Below are 18297 nucleotides of genomic sequence, written 5' to 3'. Positions count from 1 at the left end.
GAGTCCAAGGTCACTGGCTTGAGCAAGGTGTCACTGGCTTACCTGACCTGTGGTGGCACAGTGATTAAAGCAGTGACCTGGAATGCTGAGGTCACCGGTTTGAAACTCTGGGCTTGCTGGTCAAGGCACATCTAAGAAGCAACTACTATAAGTTGATGCTTCTCACTCCTCCCCTCCTCCCTTTCTCTCTCTCTCTCTCCCTCTCGCTAAAATAAAAATAAAATCTTTAAAAAAAAAGGGGTTACTGTTTCAGCTGGAGCCCCCTGCTCAAGGCATGCATGAGGAGCAATCAATGAACAACTAAAAAATAAAAGTGCCACAACTACAAGTTGATACTTCACATCTCTCTCCCTTCTTTCTCTCGGAAAAAAAAAAGAATTGAGGAAATATATGTGATGGCATCTGACAGAGAAAAGTGCCATGTAAATTAGGGTTGCCAGATTTAGTAAATAAAAATACAAGACATCTGCCTGACCAGGCGTGGTACAGTGGATAGAGCGTCAGACCAGGACGCAGAAGACCCAGGCTCGAAACCTGAGGTCGCCACCTTGAGCGTGGGCTCATCTGGCTTAAGCAAGGCTCACCAGCTTGAACCCAAGGTCGCTGGCTTGAACAAGGGGTCACTTGGTCTGCTGTAGCCCCTCAATAAGGCATATATAAGAAAGCAATCAATGAACAACTAAGGAGCCACAACGAAGAATTGATGATTCTCATCTGTCTCCCTTCCTGTCTGTCTGTCCCTCTTTGTCTCTCTCTGTCTCTGTCACACACACACACACACACACACACACACACACACACACACACACACAAATTAAAAAATACAAGCCGTGGCCAGGTATCTCAGTTGGATGGAGCATTGTCTCGATATGTCAAGATTGCAAGTTTGATTCCCCCGTCAGGGCACATACAAGAACCAACCAATAAATGCATAAATAAGTGAAAAAACAAATTAATGTCTCTTTCCTTTTCTCTCTCTCTAAAATTAAAGAATATATATACAAGACACCCAGTTAAATTAGAATTCCAGACAAACAACAAATAATTTATTGGAGTTAAGTATGACCCAAATATTCCATGGGATATACTTGTGCTAACAAATCATTTGTTGTTTATCTGAAGTAGTAATTCAGTTGAGCTTCCTGTATTTCATCTGGCAACCTGAAAAATGGGACTTAATTTCAGAATGGTTAGAGCAGAGGTTCTGGCTTCAGACTCCTTAGACCAGCGGTTCTCAACCTGTGGGTCGTGACCCCGGCGGGGGTCGAACGACCAAAACACAGGGATCGCCTAAAGCCATCGGAAAATACATATTTATTATACAATACACTTTTAAATAAAATATGTATTTCCAATGGCTTTAGGCGACCCCTGTGTTTTGGTCGTTCGACCCCCGCCGGGGTCACGACCCACAGGTTGAGAACCGCTGCCTTAGACTCAGAAGACTGGTCTGCTGTGTGACTATGACAACTACCTTAACCTTTCTGTTTATTTTTCTCATCACTAAAACAGAGATAATAATAATAGTGTTTCCTCCTGGCAGTACATCTGTCCCATTGCCTTCCCTTCCCCCTCTTCTACCCCCAACCCAGGCACAGTTTCCTTGCCTCTCTATTTCTTCTAAGCTCCAAGGGCTCTTCTTGAGTCTCTGTAGCCTGCTTCCTAAAGCCTATTTCTTCTACTTCTGTGACTTTTAAAATAAACTCTCTCTTATATTTTGAAAAGAAAAATAGTGTTCTATTGTAGGCGGATGTGTGAATTAAATACATTCATATGTGTAAACCAATTTTATTTATTTATTAATTTTTAGGAAATGAGAAAGAGACCAATAGACAGAAAGGGAGAGAGATGAGAAACCAACTTGTAGCGGCACCTTAGTTGTTCATTGATTGCTTCTCATACATGCCATGATCGAAGGGCTCCAGCTGAACCAGTGACCTCTTGCTCAAGCCAGTAACCTTGGGCTCAAGCCAGAGACCTTTGCCTTCAAGCCAGTGATGGCATTTGGACTCAAGCCAGCGACCATGAAGTCATATCTATAATCCCACGCTCAAGCTGAGGACCCTTCTCTCAAGCCTGAGGAACCTGTGCTCAAGCTGGAGACCTTGAGGTTTCAAACCTGGGTCCTCAGCATCCCAGGTCTACACTCTATCTACTGCGCCACCACCTGGTCAGGTTATTTGTGTGTGTGTGTGTTAGACAGAGACAAGAGAGAGGGACAGACAGACAGGAAGGGAGAGAGATGAGAAGCATCAATCATCAGTTTTTTGTTACAACACCTTAGTTGTTCATATGTGCCTTGACCGTGGGCCTTCAGCAGATTGAGTAACCCCTTGCTCGAGCCAGCGACCTTGGGTCTAAGCTGGTGAGCCCATGCTCAAGCTGGTGACCTTGGGGTTTTGAACCTGGGTCCTCTGTGTCCCAGTCCAACGCTCTATCCACTGTGCCATCGCCTGGTCAGGCAGGCTATTTTTTTTTTTTTTTTTTTTTTTTATACAGAGGCAGAGATAGACAGGGACAGACAGACAGGAATGGAGAGAGATGAGAAGCATCAATTATCAGTTTCTCGTTGCGCGTTGTGACTTCTTAGTTGTTCATTGATTGCTTTCTCACATGTGCCTTGACCGTGGGCCTTCAGCAGACCGAGTAACCCCCTGCTGTAGCCAGCGACCTTGGGTCCAAGCTGGTGAGCTCTTTGCTCAAGCCAGATGAGCCCGCGCTCAAGCTGGCAACCTTGGGGTCTCGAACCTGGGTCCTTCCGCATCCCAGTCCGACGCTCTATCCACTGCGCCACCACCTGGTCAGGCATGGCAGGCTATTTTTTGAAAAGTGTTTATTTTATATTGATTTTAGGGAGGGGGGGGGGCAAGAACATTGATCTGGCCTGACCAGGCGGTGGCGCAGTGGATAGAGCGTCGGACTGGGATGCTGAGGACCCAGGTTCAAGACCCCGAGGTCTCCAGCTTGAGTGCGGGCTCATTTGGTTTGAGGAAAAGCTCACCAGCTTGAACCCAAGGTCGCTGGCTCCAGCAAGGGTTTACTCGGTCTGCTGAAGGCCCGCGGTCAAGGCACATATGAGAAAGCAATCAATGAACAACTAAGGTGTTGCAACGCGCAATGAAAAACTAATGATTGATGATTCTCATCTCTCTCCGTTTCTGTCTGTCTGTTCCTGTCTATCCTTCTCTCTGACTCACTCTCTGTCTCTGTAAAAAATAAAAATAAATAAATAAAAATTAAAAAAAAAAAAAAAAAAAAGAACATTGATCTGTTTCTGTATGTGCCCTGACTGGGATGGAACTGGTAAACCTCTGTGCTTGGGGACAATGCTTTAATCAACTGAGCTACCCCGCCAAGGATATATGTAAAGCACTTTAGAAGAGTTCTGGGCACAGAGTAGTAAATACATATGTGAATTGTTAACAAATATATAATAATAATCTCTATAATGTTATTTTCTTTTTTTTTTTAATGTTATTTTCTTTTTAATAACTGTTACTATTAACTTGTCTCCCTAGAGTCCAATCTTGGCTCTCTTCTGCAACTTCTTTCCGGCCAATCCCCAATCAGGCCACAAGAGGGCATTAGCAGCCACCGAGAACCAAGAACCCCCTAGTGCCTACTTGAAGTCTCTGAGGCTCTGGTTCCACATAGTTATCAAAACCTCTCTTCCGGCCCTGGCGGGTTGGCTCAGTGGTAGAGCGTCGGCCTGGCGTGCGGGAGCCCCGGGTTCGATTCTCGACCAAGGCACACAGGAGAGGCGCCCATCTGCTTCTCCACTCCTCCTCCTCTCTTCCCCTCCCGCAGCCAAGGCTCCATTGGAGCAAAGTTTGCCCCGGTGCTGAGGATGGCTCTGTGGCGCTGCCTCAGGCGCTAGAATGGCTCTGGTTGCAGCAGAGCGACGCCCCAAGATGGGCAGAGCATCGCCCCCTGGTGGGCATGCCCAGTGAATCCCGGTCGGGCGCATGCGGGAGTCTGTCTGACTGCCTCCCTGTTTCCAGCTTCAGAAAGCATGCGCGCGCGCACACACACACACACACACACACACACACACACACACACACACACACCTCTATTCCTTCCCTTGTTGGGAAATGCAGTCTCCTGAAGACTTCAGGTCACTAAGTGGACTTGGTGGACAGGCCAGGTCAGGGTAAGAGCCTCAGGTAGACAACTACTCAAGGGACTCCAAAAAGACAGACTTTAGGACATAGGCAGGAGACTTCCTAGGCTGGGTTACCACAATACAGTGGTTCCATTGCCAGGGTCCCCATGCCTTCTACTTTCTGTTCCCTTCAGAGTCTCCTCTGGGAGCACATCCCAAGTAGGCTTAGGGGGAAATGAAAGAAAGAGAGAGAGAGAGAGAGAGAGCGCTCTTGTTTCCACAGTGCAAACCTCTGCAGGGGACTCCTGGCTGAACTCTGAATTTGGAGAAGGCAAGCAGAATCCCAGGCTTGTGGCAGAAGCATACTCTTAGTTGCCCATCAGTGAGGAGTATGTGTGATGCATTTACAATTGTTCCACTGAAATGTGGTGGAATCTCCCTTCTTTTGTCCCTTGGTTTTGTTTTGTTCAACTCTAGGGACAGATTGAGGTTGTTTGCAGGTTTACTAATCACTGTCCACCCCATGCTCTAATTTTTAGAATTGAAAATTTTAGAGATTACCTAATCTACCATCCTCTAATTACAACTCAAGGGGCCTAAGTGACTTCCTAAGGCCATGGTGTTAAAACCAGAATCTAGGTCTTCTAATAACGTGTGTTTTCTTTATCACTCAGAGTAAGGCATGGGTGACTTGGGGTCCCTTTTAGTGGAATATAGGGGAACAAGCAGTAATACATAGAGCTTTAGCTTTTGACTCATGAACACCTCTTCAACTTTTAACTCTACCTTGCTTTTCTACAAATATAGTCACACTTAAGTTCTGAGTAATGTATGGTTAGGTAATTTTATTGTTGTGTGAACATCACACTTACAAGCACTTACATAAACCTAAATGGTATAGCCTACTACACACATAGGTCATATGATATAGCTTATTGCTTCTAGGCTACAAGCTTGTATATCATGTCATATTACAAAATACTGTAGGCAATTGTTACACAATAGTATTTGTGTATCTAAAAAGAAAAGTTATAGTAAAAATACATTATAAAAATAAAAAATGTGCCTGACCTGTGGTAGCACAGTATATAAAGCATTGACCTGGAATGCTGAGATCGCCAGTTCAAAACCCTGGGCTTGCCTGGTCAAGGAACATATGGAAGTTGATGCTTCCTGCTCCTCCCCCTTTCTCTCTCTTTCCTCTCTAAAATTAATAAATGAAATATTTTTATTTTACTTTATTTTTTAAAAATTTATTTATTCAGCCTGACCTGTGGTGGTGCAGTGGATAAAGTGTCAACCTGGAAACGCTGAGGTTGCCGGTTCAAAACCCTGGGCTTGCCTGGTCAAGGCACATATGGGAGTTGATGCTTTCTGCTCCTCCCCCCTTCTCTCTCTCTCTCTCTCTCTCTCTCTCTCTCTCTCTCTCTCCCCCCTCTCTACAATGAATAAATAAAATCTTAAAAAAAAATTATTTATTTAGCCTGACCAGGTGGTGGCGCAGTGGAAAGAGCATCGGACTGGGATGCAGAGGTCCCAGGTTCGAGACCCCGATGTCGCCAACTTGAGCACGGGCTTATCTGGTTTGAGTAAAAGCCCACCAGCTTGAACCCAAGGTCGCTGGCTCCAACAAGGGGCTACTCGGTCTGCTGAAGGCCCGTGGTCAAGGCACATACGAGAAAGCAATCAATGAACAACTAAGGTGTTGCAACGCACAATGAAAAACTAATGATTGATGCTTCTCATCTCTCTCCGTTCCAGTCTGTCCCTGTCTATCCCTCTCTCTGACTCACTCTCTGTCTCTGTAAAAAAAATAAAAAAATAAAAATTTATTTATTCATTTTAGAGAGGAGAGAGAGTGTGTGTGTGAGAGAGAGAGAAAGGGGGGAGGAGCAGGAAGCATCAACTTCCATACATGCTCTAACCAGATAAGCGCAGGGCTTCGAACCAGTGACCTCATTGTTCCCAGGTCAATGCTTTATCCACTGCACCACCACAGGTCAGGCCTAAAATTTATATATATATTTATTTAAATGTTATTCAGTTTAGAGAGAGAAGAGAAAGAGAGAGAGAAGGGGGAGGAGCAGAAAGCATCAACTTCCATATGTGCCTTGATCAGGCAAGCCCAGGTTTTGAAGTGGTTACCTCAGTGTTCCCAAGTCAATGCTTTATCCACTGCACCACCACAGGTCAGGCCTAAAATCTTAAAAAAAAATTTTTTTTCAGAGACAGAGAGAGAGTCAGAGAGAGGGATAGATAGGGACAGACAGGCAGGAACGGAGAGAGATGAGAAGCATCAATCATCAGTTTTTCGTTGCACCACTTTAGTTGTTCATTGATTGCTTTCTCATATGTGTCTTGACTGTGGGGCTACAGCAGACCGAGTAACTCCTTGTTCAAGCCAGCGACCTTGGGTCCAAGCTGGTGAGCTTTGCTCAAACCAGATGAGCCCACGCTCAAGCTGGCGACTTTAGGGTCTCAAACCTGGGTCTTCCGCTTCCCAGTCCAATGCTCTATCCACTGCGCCACCACCTGGTCAGGCTCTTTAAAAAAATTTTTTAAATAAAAATAATGCCTGGCCAGATAGCTTGGTTGGGTAGAGCTTCTTTCTGAAGTGCAGACGTTGCCAGTTTGATCCCTGGTCAGGGCACATACAGGAACAGATTAATGTTCCTATTTCTCTCCCTCTTCCTTCTTCTCTCACTAAAATCAATAATTAAAAAAAATGGTACACCTGTATAGGACACTTACCATGAATGGACTGGAACTTGCTCTGGATGAGTGAGTAGTCAGTGAATGTGAAGACCTAGGACATTACTATTCTCTGCTGTAGACATTATAAACACTGTATACTTAGGTTACACTAAATTTATTTAAAGTTTTTATTTCTTCAGGGCTGGCCTGTGGTGGCACAGTGGATAGAGCATTGACCTAAATCCCTGAGCGTCACCAGTTGGAAACCCTGGGCTTGCCTAGTCAAGGCACATACAACAAGCAATCAATGAACAACTGAAGTGAAGCAGCTGAGTTGATACTTCTCATTCATATCCATTCCCCTTCTCTCTATAAAATTAATAAATAAAATCCTTTTTTTTTTTAATGAGTAAGAGAGAAAAAGACAGACCGACACATAAACAGACAGGAAGAGAGAGAGATGAGAAGCATTAACTCATAGTTGCAGCATTTTAATTGTTCATTGATTGCTTTTCATATGTGCCTTGACTGGGGTGCTACAGCTGAGCCAGTGACCCCTTCTTCAAACTAGCGACCTTGGGCTCAAGCCAGCAATCACGATCCCTGGCTCAAGCCAGTGACCCTGCACTCAAGGTGATGAGCCTGTGCTCAAGCCGGAAGAGCCCATGTTCAAGCAGCGACCTTGGAATTTGGAACCTGGGTACTCAATGTCCCAGGTAGATGCTCTATCCACTGCGCCACCACAAACCAGGCAAATAAGATCCCTAAAAAATATTTCTTTTCTTTCTTCTATAATAAATTAACCTTAGCTTACTGTTTTTTACTTTAATTTTTAAAAACATTTTTACTCTTGTAATAACATTTAGCTTAAAACACAAACAAACAACACACACACACCACACAAACACATTGTGCCCTTGCTGGGTACCTCAACTGGTTAGAGCATCATCTCAATATGTCAAGGTTGTATATTTGATCCCCACATACAAGAATCAACCAATAAATGCATAAAAAAATGAAACAACAAACCAATATTTCTCTCTCTAAAAATCAATTAAAAAACACAAACATAATGTATAGCTGTACAAAAATTTTTTTCTTTATATCCTTATTTTATAAACTTTTTTTTCTACTTAAATTTTTTTTTAAAAAGAGTAAGAAATGAAGATGAGGACAGGTTAAGAGGTTAAGTAAGTTATTTTATTTTATTTTTTATTTTGGTGAGAGAGAGGGACAGACAGGAACAGACAAACTGGAAGGGAGAGAGATGAGAAGCATCGATTCTGTTTTTTTTTTTAACAGAGACAGAGAGAGAGTCAGAGAGAGGGATAGATAGAGACAGACAGGCAGGAGCGGAGAGAGATGAGAAGCATCAATCATCAGTTTTTCATGGCGACACCTTAGTTGTTCATTGATTGCTTTCTCATATGTGCCTTGACCGTGGGCCTTCAACAGACTGAGTAATCCCTTGCTGGAGCCAGCGACGTTGGGTCCAAGCTGATGAGCTTTTGCTCAAACCAGATGAGCCTGCATTCAAGCTGGCGACTTCGGGATCTTGAACCTGGGTCCTTCCGCATCCCAGTCTGATGCTCTATCCACTGTGCCACCACCTGGTCAGGTTCTACTTAAATTTTTTAATTTAAATTTTTTAAAAATCTGGCCCCTGGCCAGTTGGCTCAGTGGTAGAGCATTGGCTTGGCATGTGGATATCCCAGGTTCAATTCCTGGTCAGGGTACACAGTAGAAGTGCCCATCTGCTTCTTCACCCCTCCTCGTCTCACTTCTCTCTCTCTCTCTCTTCCCCTCCTGCAGCCATGGCTCAATTGGAGTGAGTTGGCTCTGGGTGCTGAGGATGGCTCCATGGTCTCCTCTGCCTCAGGTGCTAAGAAGAGCTTGATTGCTGAGCAATAGGGCAACCTCCCAGATGGGCAGAGCATAGCCCCCTAGTGGGCTTGCTGGGTGGTTAGGGCGCATGCAGAAGTCTGTCTCTCTGCCTCCCCTCCTCTCACTGAATTTTAAAAAAAAAATTAAAAAATTTTTTTGGTTAAAATCTAAGACACAAACACATACATTAGGCTAGGCCTACACAGGTCAGGATCATTCAGATCACTGTCTCCCTCTCTCTACATCTTGTCCCACTGGAAAGTCTTCAAGGGCAAGAAGAGGCACAGAGCTGTCATTACCTATGATAACAATGATTTTTTCTGGAATACTTATTTACCTGAGGCTCTTCTTGAGGAGTCAGCACTCTTCAAAAATATGTCCATGGTGGTTTGCCTGGTTTGTTTCTTTTTTCATCATAGATTTGCTTCTAAGCAGATGTTTAAAAAAAAGAAACCAGACCAGAAAGGAGTCATTTTTGCTAAACCACATCACCAAACCAAAACTTAATAACAAAGCTGATTGCAGTTTCAGCTTCCCTGGGAGTAGAATTTCAAATCAATCAGTCTGGCCCTGGCTGGATAGCTCGGTTGATTCAAGTGTCATCTTGTAGCACAGAGGCTGTCAATTCCATCCCCGGTCAGGGCACATACGGGAACAGATTGATGTTCCTGCCTTTCTTTTTTTTTTTTTTTTTTTTTTGTATTTTTCTGAAGCTGGAAATGGGGAGAGACAGACAGACTCCCGCATGCGCCCGACCGAGATCCACCCGGCACGCCCACCAGGGGCGACGCTCTGCCCACCAGGGGGTGATGCTCTGCCCCTCCGGGCGTCGCTCTGCTGTGACCAGAGCCACTCTAGCGCCTGGGGCAGAGGCCAAGGAGCCATCCCCAGCGCCCGGGCCATCTTTGCTCCAATGGAGCCTTGGCTGCGGGAGGGGAAGAGAGAGACAGAGAGGAAGGATGGGGGGGAGGGTGGAGAAGCAGATGGGTGCTTCTCCTATGTGCCCTGGCCGGGAATCGAACCCGGGTCCCCCGCACGCCAGGCCGACGCTCTACCGCTGAGCCAACCGGCCAGGGCCTGTTCCTGCCTTTCTAAAGTGAATAAAAACAAAATCAGTCTTGGATTTTCCAATCAACTTTAGTGAGGTAATCTGCCTGATAATATCCCCTGCCCAGTGTTGGGATTCAAATAATTTAACAACTGGTTCTTTGGCCTAATGACCATTTTAAGTATAAAAAAATGAATGATATCCTAAAAGGTATCATTTCATGCATTTAATACTTAAATAAGAACAATAAAAGAGGTACACAAAACTAGATTATAAGAAAGAGTTTTAAAATATTAATGAAAAAATATTAAGATATTTCCATATTGCTTCTTCTTCTTCTTTTTTTTTTTTTGTATTTTTCCAAAGCCAGAAACGGGGAGGCAGTCAGACAGACTCCCGCATGTGCCCGACCGGGATCCACCCCCCACGCCCACCAGGGGGTGATGCTCTGCCCATCCGGGGCATTGCTCTGTTGCGACCAGAGCCACTCTAGCGCCTGAGGCAGAGGCCACAGAGCCATCCTCAGTGCCTGGGCAAACTTTGCTCCAATGGAGCCTCGGCTGCAGGAGGGGAAGAGAGAGACAGAGAGGAAGGAGAGGGGGAGGGGTGGAGAAGCAGATGGGCGCTTCTCCTGTGTGCCCTGGCTGGGAATCAAACCTGGGACTCCTGCACGCCAGGCCGACGCTCTACACTGAGCCAACTGGCCAGGGCCCATATTGCTTCTTGATTGATGTCCTCACTTGCAATTTCTTTTATGGAATGAACATTACAACGGACGCATAGAATACACTATTGCGCAGATGAACATTAAAGAAGAGTAAGGAATGTAAATTTGTGATTTCCACATTGGACAACAAAATGTTAGGTATCAGTTCTGCTGAACTGGGGAACCGACTGACTCCCACCACTGCCCCTGCCTTTCCCTAAGAAAAGTGTCCTTGCCTGAAATAGCTCAAACCCACTTTTTTTTTTTTTTTTTTTACAGAGACAGAGAGAGAGTTAGAGAGAGGGAAAGATAGGGACAGACAGACAGGAATGAAGAGAGATGAGAAGCATCAATTATCAGTTTTTCGTTGAGACACCTTAGTTCATTGATTGCTTTCTCATATGTGCCTTGACTGTGGGCCTTCAGCAGACCGAGTAACCCCTTGCTCGAGCCAGTGACCTTGGGCTCAAGCTGGAGAGCCTTGCTTAAACCAGATGAGCTGCCTGACCTGTGGTGGCACAGTGGATAAAGCATAGACCTGGAATGTTCAGGTCGCTGGTTCAAAACCCTGGGCTTGCCTGGTCAAGGCACATATGGGAGTTGATGCTTCCTGCTCCTCCCTCCCCCTTCTCTCTCTCACTCTCTCTCTATCTCTCATTCTCTCTCCTCTCTAAAAATTAATAAAAGAAAAATTAAAAAAACAAACAGAAAAAAACCCAGATGAGCCCGCACTCAAGCTGGTGACCTTGGGGTCTCGAACCTGGGTCCTCAGCAACCAGTCTGACACTCTATCCACTGCGCCACAGCCTGGTCAGGCTCAAACCCACTTTTTAAACTTAGTCCTAACCTCTTTCTCCCTATAAAAGCCTTCCATTTTCCTGACTGGATGATGGTGCAGTGGATAGAGCATCGGACTGGGATGTGGAGGACCCAGGTTCAAGAGCCTGAGGTTGCCAGCTTGAGCGCGGGCTCATCTGGTTTGAGCAAAGGCTCACCAGCTTGAGCCCAAGGTCACTGGCTTGAGCAAGGGGTCACTTGGTCTGCTATAGCCCCTCTGATCAAGGCACATATGAGAAATCAATCAGTGAACAACTAAGGAACCACAAGGAAGAATTGATGTTTCTCGTCTCTCTCCCTTCCTGCCTGCCTGTCCCTCTCTCTGACTCTGACTCTGCCACAAAAAAAAAAAAAAAAAAAAAAAAAAAGCCTTTCATTTTATACAACTCTGGGGAGCACCTTGAGTACTCTTCTGGTTGCTAGATGGGATGCTACTTGATTAACGAGATTTAAAAATTCCTTAATAGCCTGACCAGGTGGTGGCGTATTGGATAAAGTATCAGACTGGGATGTGGAGGACCTGGGTTCGAGATCCCGAGCTCACCAGCTTGAGCACGGGCTCATCTGGTTTGAGCAAAGCTCACCAGCTTGGACCCAAGGTCGCTGGCTCGAGCAAGGGGTTACTCAGACTGCTGAAGACCCATGGTCAAGGCACATATGAGAAAGCAATCAATGAACAATAAGGTATCACAACGAAAAACTAATGATTGATGCTTCTCATCTCTCTCCATTCCTGTCTGTTCCTATCTATCCCTCTCTCTGATTCTCTCTCTGTAAAAAAAAATAAAATAAAATCCTTAATAGAGCCAGTAAGTCTTCAAGTTTACTTAAATTTTTTTCCTTTTTTTTCAGAGAGAGGGAATGGAGAGATGAGAAGCATCAATCATCAGTTTTTCTTTGTGACACCTTAATTGTTCATTGATTGCTTTCTCATATGTGCCTTGACCGCGGGCCTTCAGCAGACCAAGTAAACCCTTGCTGGAGCCAGCGACCTTGGGTCCAAGCTGGTGAGCTTTTGCTCAAACCAGATGAGCCCGCACTCAAGCTGGCGACCTCGGGGTTTTGAACCTGGGTCCTCTGCTTCCCAGTCTGATGCTCCATCCACTGTGCCACCGCCTAGTCAGGCTTAAATTTTGTTCTTTAACACAGATAATGTACTGTGAACATTTATCTTTGTCAATGAAAACCTTTTGATGTTGGGGTCCATAATTTCAAACTTAAATAAAAGTGAGAGTATGGGAGATACAGAGACTGACTCCTGCATGTGCTGCATTGGGATCCACCTGGCAACAACTCCTCCCCCATCTGGGGCAGATGCTCTGACCATCTGGGGACCCCCTCCAACCTAGCTATCTTTAGTGCCTGAAACAGAGGCTCATCGGAGCCATCTTCACTGCCCCTGGGGGAACAGAGAGAGAGAGAGAGAGAGAGAGAGAGAGAAAAGGGAGGGGGAGGGGTGAAAAGCAGATGGTCACCTATCCTGTGTGGCCTGAACTGAGAATCCAACCCGGACTTCCACATGCCGGGTTGACATTCTACCACTGAACCAACTGGCCATGGCTGATTTCATACTTTTTGAGGAGCTTGCTGAAGTCTTCAAAAGCTTCTGCTAAACGCTTCATTGACTATTTTGGGGGCTATTTTTTTTTTCTTCTCCTACAGTTTTCTTTTCTCTTGCCTTTTCTTTAGCTATGTGTTCCTATTCCGGCACCAACAACTTCTCATTAGTTAGTTCCTCAGGAACAACTGCTAGGAGCTTTTTGGTGTAGTTCTCATTCACACCCAGGTTAAAGTTGCTTGCCATCTCATCTGCAGCCTTGTTGATTTTTTTTGTAACCTTTGGACTAGGGCAATGTTAAGACTGTTATGAACCCTGGCCAGGTAACTCAGCTGCTTAAAGCATTGTTCCAATACACCAACATTGGCCTGACCTGTGGTGGTGCAGAGGATAAAGCATCAACCTAGAAACGCTGAGGTCGCCAGTTCAAAACCCTGGGCTTGCCTGGTCAAGGCACATATGGGAGTTGATGCCTCCTGCTCCTCCCCCCTTCTCTCTCTCTCTCTCTCTCTCTCTCTCTCTCTCTCCCCTCTCTATAATGAATAAATAAAGTCTTTAAAAAAATACACCACATTTCCAACATTTCAGGTTTGATCCCAGTTCAGGGCACGTATAAGAATCAATCAGCCTGACCTGTGGTGGTGCAGTGGATAAAAGTGTCAACCTGGAACACTGAGGTCGCCAGTTCAAAACCCTGGGCTTGCCTGATCAAGGCATATATGGGAGTTGATGCCTCCTGCTCCTCCCCCCCCCCCCTCTCTCCTCTCTATAATGAATAAATAAAGTCTTTAAAAAAATACACCAACATTTCGGGTTTGATCCCAGTTCAGGGCATGTATAAGAATCAATCAGCCTGACCTGTGGTGGTGCAGTGGATAAAAGTGTCAACCTGGAACACTGAGGTCGCTGGTTCAAAATCTCGGGCTTGCCTGGTCAAGGCACATATGGGAGTTGATGCTTTCTGCTCCTCCCCTCTTCTCTCTCTCTTTTCTCTAAAAATGAATAAATAAAATCTAAAAAATAAAAATCAATCAATGACTGCACAAATAAGTAGAAGTTCTGTTTCTCTTCCTCTCTCTCAATTTCCAAAAACAAACAAACAAACAAAGACTGTTATGAAATCATTAGGTAATAGGAATTTTTCAGTTCCATTACAATCTTATGGAACCACGTTGTATATATGGTCTTTTGTTGTTGAATTGTCATTATGTGTACACATGACTGTTCTTTGCATTGAGTGACTTCAGAATACATAGAAATTCTTTCTGGCAATTTTTCCTCTTGAAAGGAAACTTATTTTCCCCAGAACCCTTAGCACCTGAATCCCTCTGCTTCTATACTAGCCAAGCTCTACTCCTGTACCCAAACTGGCTTCTGTGTTGCATGGCCCAGACTTATTTGGGAAGACCCATTTTCTATACCTGAGGCCCCTGTCTTTGCCTGTCCCAGAAGCCTGCCCAGATGTCTAAATCCCAGGCTGCTGGCAGGGTGGTGTCCTCTGCCTCAGCTTCAGGACACCTCAGCAGCCTATAAAGAGGAAGTGAGTCAAGGCAAAGCAGGCAGCTTGGGGCACTGTGGGTGTGGCTATGCCAGCCCCGGACAATGGGGGATGGGTCAGAGGGCGGTGGTCAAAATCTACAGGTCCAGCCAAGGCCTGTGTGTGTGTATGTGTGTCCCAATTATATTGATAGAACTGGTAGCATCATTTTAATGCTGCCTGAGGCCGACATTTCTCTTCTCCATCCACCTCTTTTTTCTCCTGGGGGAGGGGTGGCACACCCTCTTATCTTTATTTCTCAGGCCTTGGCAATCTAACTTTTGCCCCCAAACTTCTCCTCCCCACTACTATCTTAAAAAAAGTTAACTGGTCTTCAGTCTTGGGGTGGGGTGGGGGAGAGAATAATTTAAAAAGTCTGGTGGGGCCTGACCTGTGGTGGCGCAGTGGATAAAGCGTCGACCTGGAAATGCTGAGGTCGCCAGTTCAAAACCCTGGGCTTGCCTGGTCAAGGCACATATGGGAGTTGATGCTTCCAGCTCCTCCCCCCTTCTCTCTCTCTGTCTCTCCTCTCTCTCTTTCTCTCTCTCTCTCTCTCTCCCCCTCTCCTCTCTAAAATGAATTAAAAAAAAAAAAAAAAAAAACCCAGAAAAAAAAAAAAGTCTGGTGGGGCCCTGGTCAGATACTCCTTTGGTTGGTTAGAGCATCCTCCAGAAGTACAGAGGTTGCCAGTTCCATTGCTGGTCAGGGAACATACAGGAACAGATCAATGTTTCTGTCTCTCTCTTGCCCTACCTTTCTCTCTCGCTAAAATCAATTAAAAAAAAAAAAAGAAGAAGAAGAAGTTTGGCCTGACCAGGCGGTGGTGCAGTGGATAGAGCGTTGGACTGGGATGCGGAAGACCCAGGTTCGAGACCCCGAGGTTGCCAGCTTGAGCGCAGGCTCATCTGGTTTGAGCAAAAGCTCACCAGCTTGGACCCAAGGTCGCTGGCTTGAGCAAGGGGTTACTCGGTCTGCTGAAGGCCTGCAGTCAAGGCACATATGAGAAAGCAATCAATGAACAGCTAAGGTGTTGCAACGCGCAACAAAAAACTAATGATTGATGATTCTCATCTTTCTGTTCCTGTCTGTCTGTCCCTGTCTGTCCCTCTCTCTGACTCTCTGACTCTCTCTCTCTCTCTAAAAAAAAAAAAAAAAAGAAGAAGTTTGGTCGGGACCTTGGGAAAGCCTGGCATCTAGACAAACTGCCTGATGAAAGAGCTTAGAAGCCAGAGGAAGCCAAGTAGGATAGAGGTGTGATAGAGGTGTGGGGAGGAGTTGAAGAGGGCACAAGGTCAGCTGTGGCCCAAAGAGGAGACACTGGAACCTCACTGGAAAAGGGTGTGTGGGTGTGTAGGAGAGGAGGAATCTGGGGAGGGAGCTCAAGAAAGGTAGAAGGAACTTTGGAATTGGCAGGCTGCAGGTGTGGAAGTTACAAAGGGGTCCAAAGAGAAAAGATTTCTAATAAGGGAGGTGTTCAGTCTGGGGAAAAGGAAAACAGAGCTGGAAGAGTTGCTGGGAACTGGCAGGTCTGGGGCTCAAAAAGGCTAGAGTCCCCTAGGGCTGGTTCAGGCAGAGATGAGGCAGGGTTGCAGGTTGTGCGCCAACAAGTCATATCTCAGGAGGAGGGCCTCAAAAAGCAAATGATCAAACAGGTGGAAATCAGTCAGCTCCTGCCTCTTTACCTCTCCAGAATGAGTCTATGGTGAGAGCCAAGCTCTGAAACTAGTTAAGTGAGTGTGTGCGTGGGGTGTGTGTCACACTCCTTCCTAAACTGAATTTGACTAGATAAATCATGCAACAAGCTACTGTTAGAGGTTTCAGCTGAGACAGTATAAAAATGCCAACATTTCATCAAAGTAAAAAATTAAGCTACCTCTACATGGAGTAAGTTGTAGCTCTCTTTTTATTTTTTATGTTTTGTGGCAGAGACAGAGAGAGTCAGAGAAAGGAACAGACAGTCAGACAGGAAGGGAGAGAGATGAGAAGCATCAATTCTTCGTTGTGGCTCCTTAGTTGTTCATTGATTGATTTCTCATATGTGCCTTGACAGTGGGGCTACAGCAGACTGAGTAACCCTTTGCTCGAACCAGCGACCTTGGGTCCAAGCTGGTGAACTTTGCTCAAACCAGATGAGCCCGCACTCAAGCTGGTGACCTTGGGGTCTCAAACCTGGGTCCTCCACATCCCAGTCCTATGCTCTATCCACTGCGCCACCTTCTGGTCAGGCCTAAGGCTTAGTTTTAAGACTGAGCCTTTCCCGCCCTTTTAATATTAAGATCTTCTCAACACTAAGCTTTTCCCCACACCCTTGTCTGTTGCATGATGTGGGGTGGTGCACTCTTATGAGGAATCCCATTTATGCCTCAGATGAGTGACTTTGTATTAGAGACTTCCTTATTTGTACCCTGGCTTAAAGGTTTTGATTTCTACACTATAAAATGGGGGCAGACCAGGGGCTTGCTCTCTCGGATCCTGCTATCAGCATTGCAGGGGCCTTCCTGATCCCTTGTCTTCTATGGGAAAAGCAGGTTGCTTTTCTCTCGGCTTTTCATTTCTTTTCTTTTCTTTTTTTTTTTTTATAGGGACAGAGAGAGGGATAGATATAGACAGACAGACAGGAACGGAGAGAGATGAGAAGCATCAATCATCAGATTTTCGTTGCAACATCATAGTTGTTCATTGATCGCTTTCTCATATGTGCCATGATCGTGGGCCTTCAGCAGACTGAGTAACCCCACCCCCCTCCACCGCTTGAGCCTGTGACCTTGGGTCCATGCTAGTGAGCTTTTCGCTCAAGCCAGATGAGCCCGCGCTCAAGCTGGCAACCCGGGGATCTCGAACCTGTGTCCTTCCGCATCCCAGTCAGACACTCTATCCACTGTGCCACCACCTGGTCGGGCTCCTTGGCTTTTCTTGTGGCTTGCCTGTCTTGGTGAGACACCAATAAACAGAATGGCCCACCATCGTCGGACTCTGCCATTTCTTTACAGTCTGCCCGAAATCAGTGAGAACCTGCATGTGAAGGGCCACGATGGTGGCCCCTGGCCTTATAGATGGTTTTAGGACAGCGGTTCTCAACTGTGGGTCACGACCCCGGCGGGGTTGCCTAAAGCCATCGGAAAATACATAATGCATATCAAGTATTTACATTCCGAATCATAACTGTAGCAAAATTATAGTTATGAAGTAGCCACCAAAATTATTTTTTGGTTTGGGGTCACCGCAACATGAGGAACTGTATTGCGGGGTCACGGCATTAGAAAGGTTGAGAACCACTGTTTTAGGAGAAACATGTTGCATGTGTCTGAAACGGCATTTTACCAGACTAAGCAAAAAATAATTTTTAAAATGTGAATTTCAATATGGATAAATGTGATGTAGATGGAAAACTCGAATACATTTTGCAACACAAAAGTTGGGAGCTGGCTCTTTCCGAGTCTACCAGTAGGGTATGCGTATCACGGGGGTAGACTGTTCAGCTCTTAGGTGGAAATGTGGGTTTTATGGCCGGCGGTGGGGTGGGGACGCCCTAGGGGTCTTGGGCTCGGCGCTGGGAAGGGCAATGCAATCACCACGGCCGGCTGCCTCGGTCGGCCCTGGAGGGTCGCTCGGCATAGGCGACAGGACGCCCCTGGGCTGCGCCCCACGGGAGCCCGGACGCCTTCCTCGTCTGCTGCCCAGTGAGGCTGGAGGTGGAATTGTGGCGATCCGCGGGGTAGAGGGGACAGGGGCTGCTGCCAGGCCGAGACCTCGGACCATAGCTGGGGGCGCCCTGGGTTGGGTAGGGAGGGGCACGGCTCCTCCACGCCCCCGATCCGCGGGTCTGATTCGGGGTCCCCGAGGGCTATACCGCACCCGGGCTGGAAGAGCCAGTACTGCCCCCCGCCCCCCCCCCCCCCGCCCCCACTGGTGGCTTCTCGGCGCGGCG

The sequence above is a fragment of the Saccopteryx leptura genome, chromosome 3 (assembly GCF_036850995.1).
Source record: "Saccopteryx leptura isolate mSacLep1 chromosome 3, mSacLep1_pri_phased_curated, whole genome shotgun sequence".
Classification (NCBI taxonomy): domain Eukaryota; kingdom Metazoa; phylum Chordata; class Mammalia; order Chiroptera; family Emballonuridae; genus Saccopteryx; species Saccopteryx leptura.
This window is presented reverse-complemented; position numbering follows the sequence as displayed.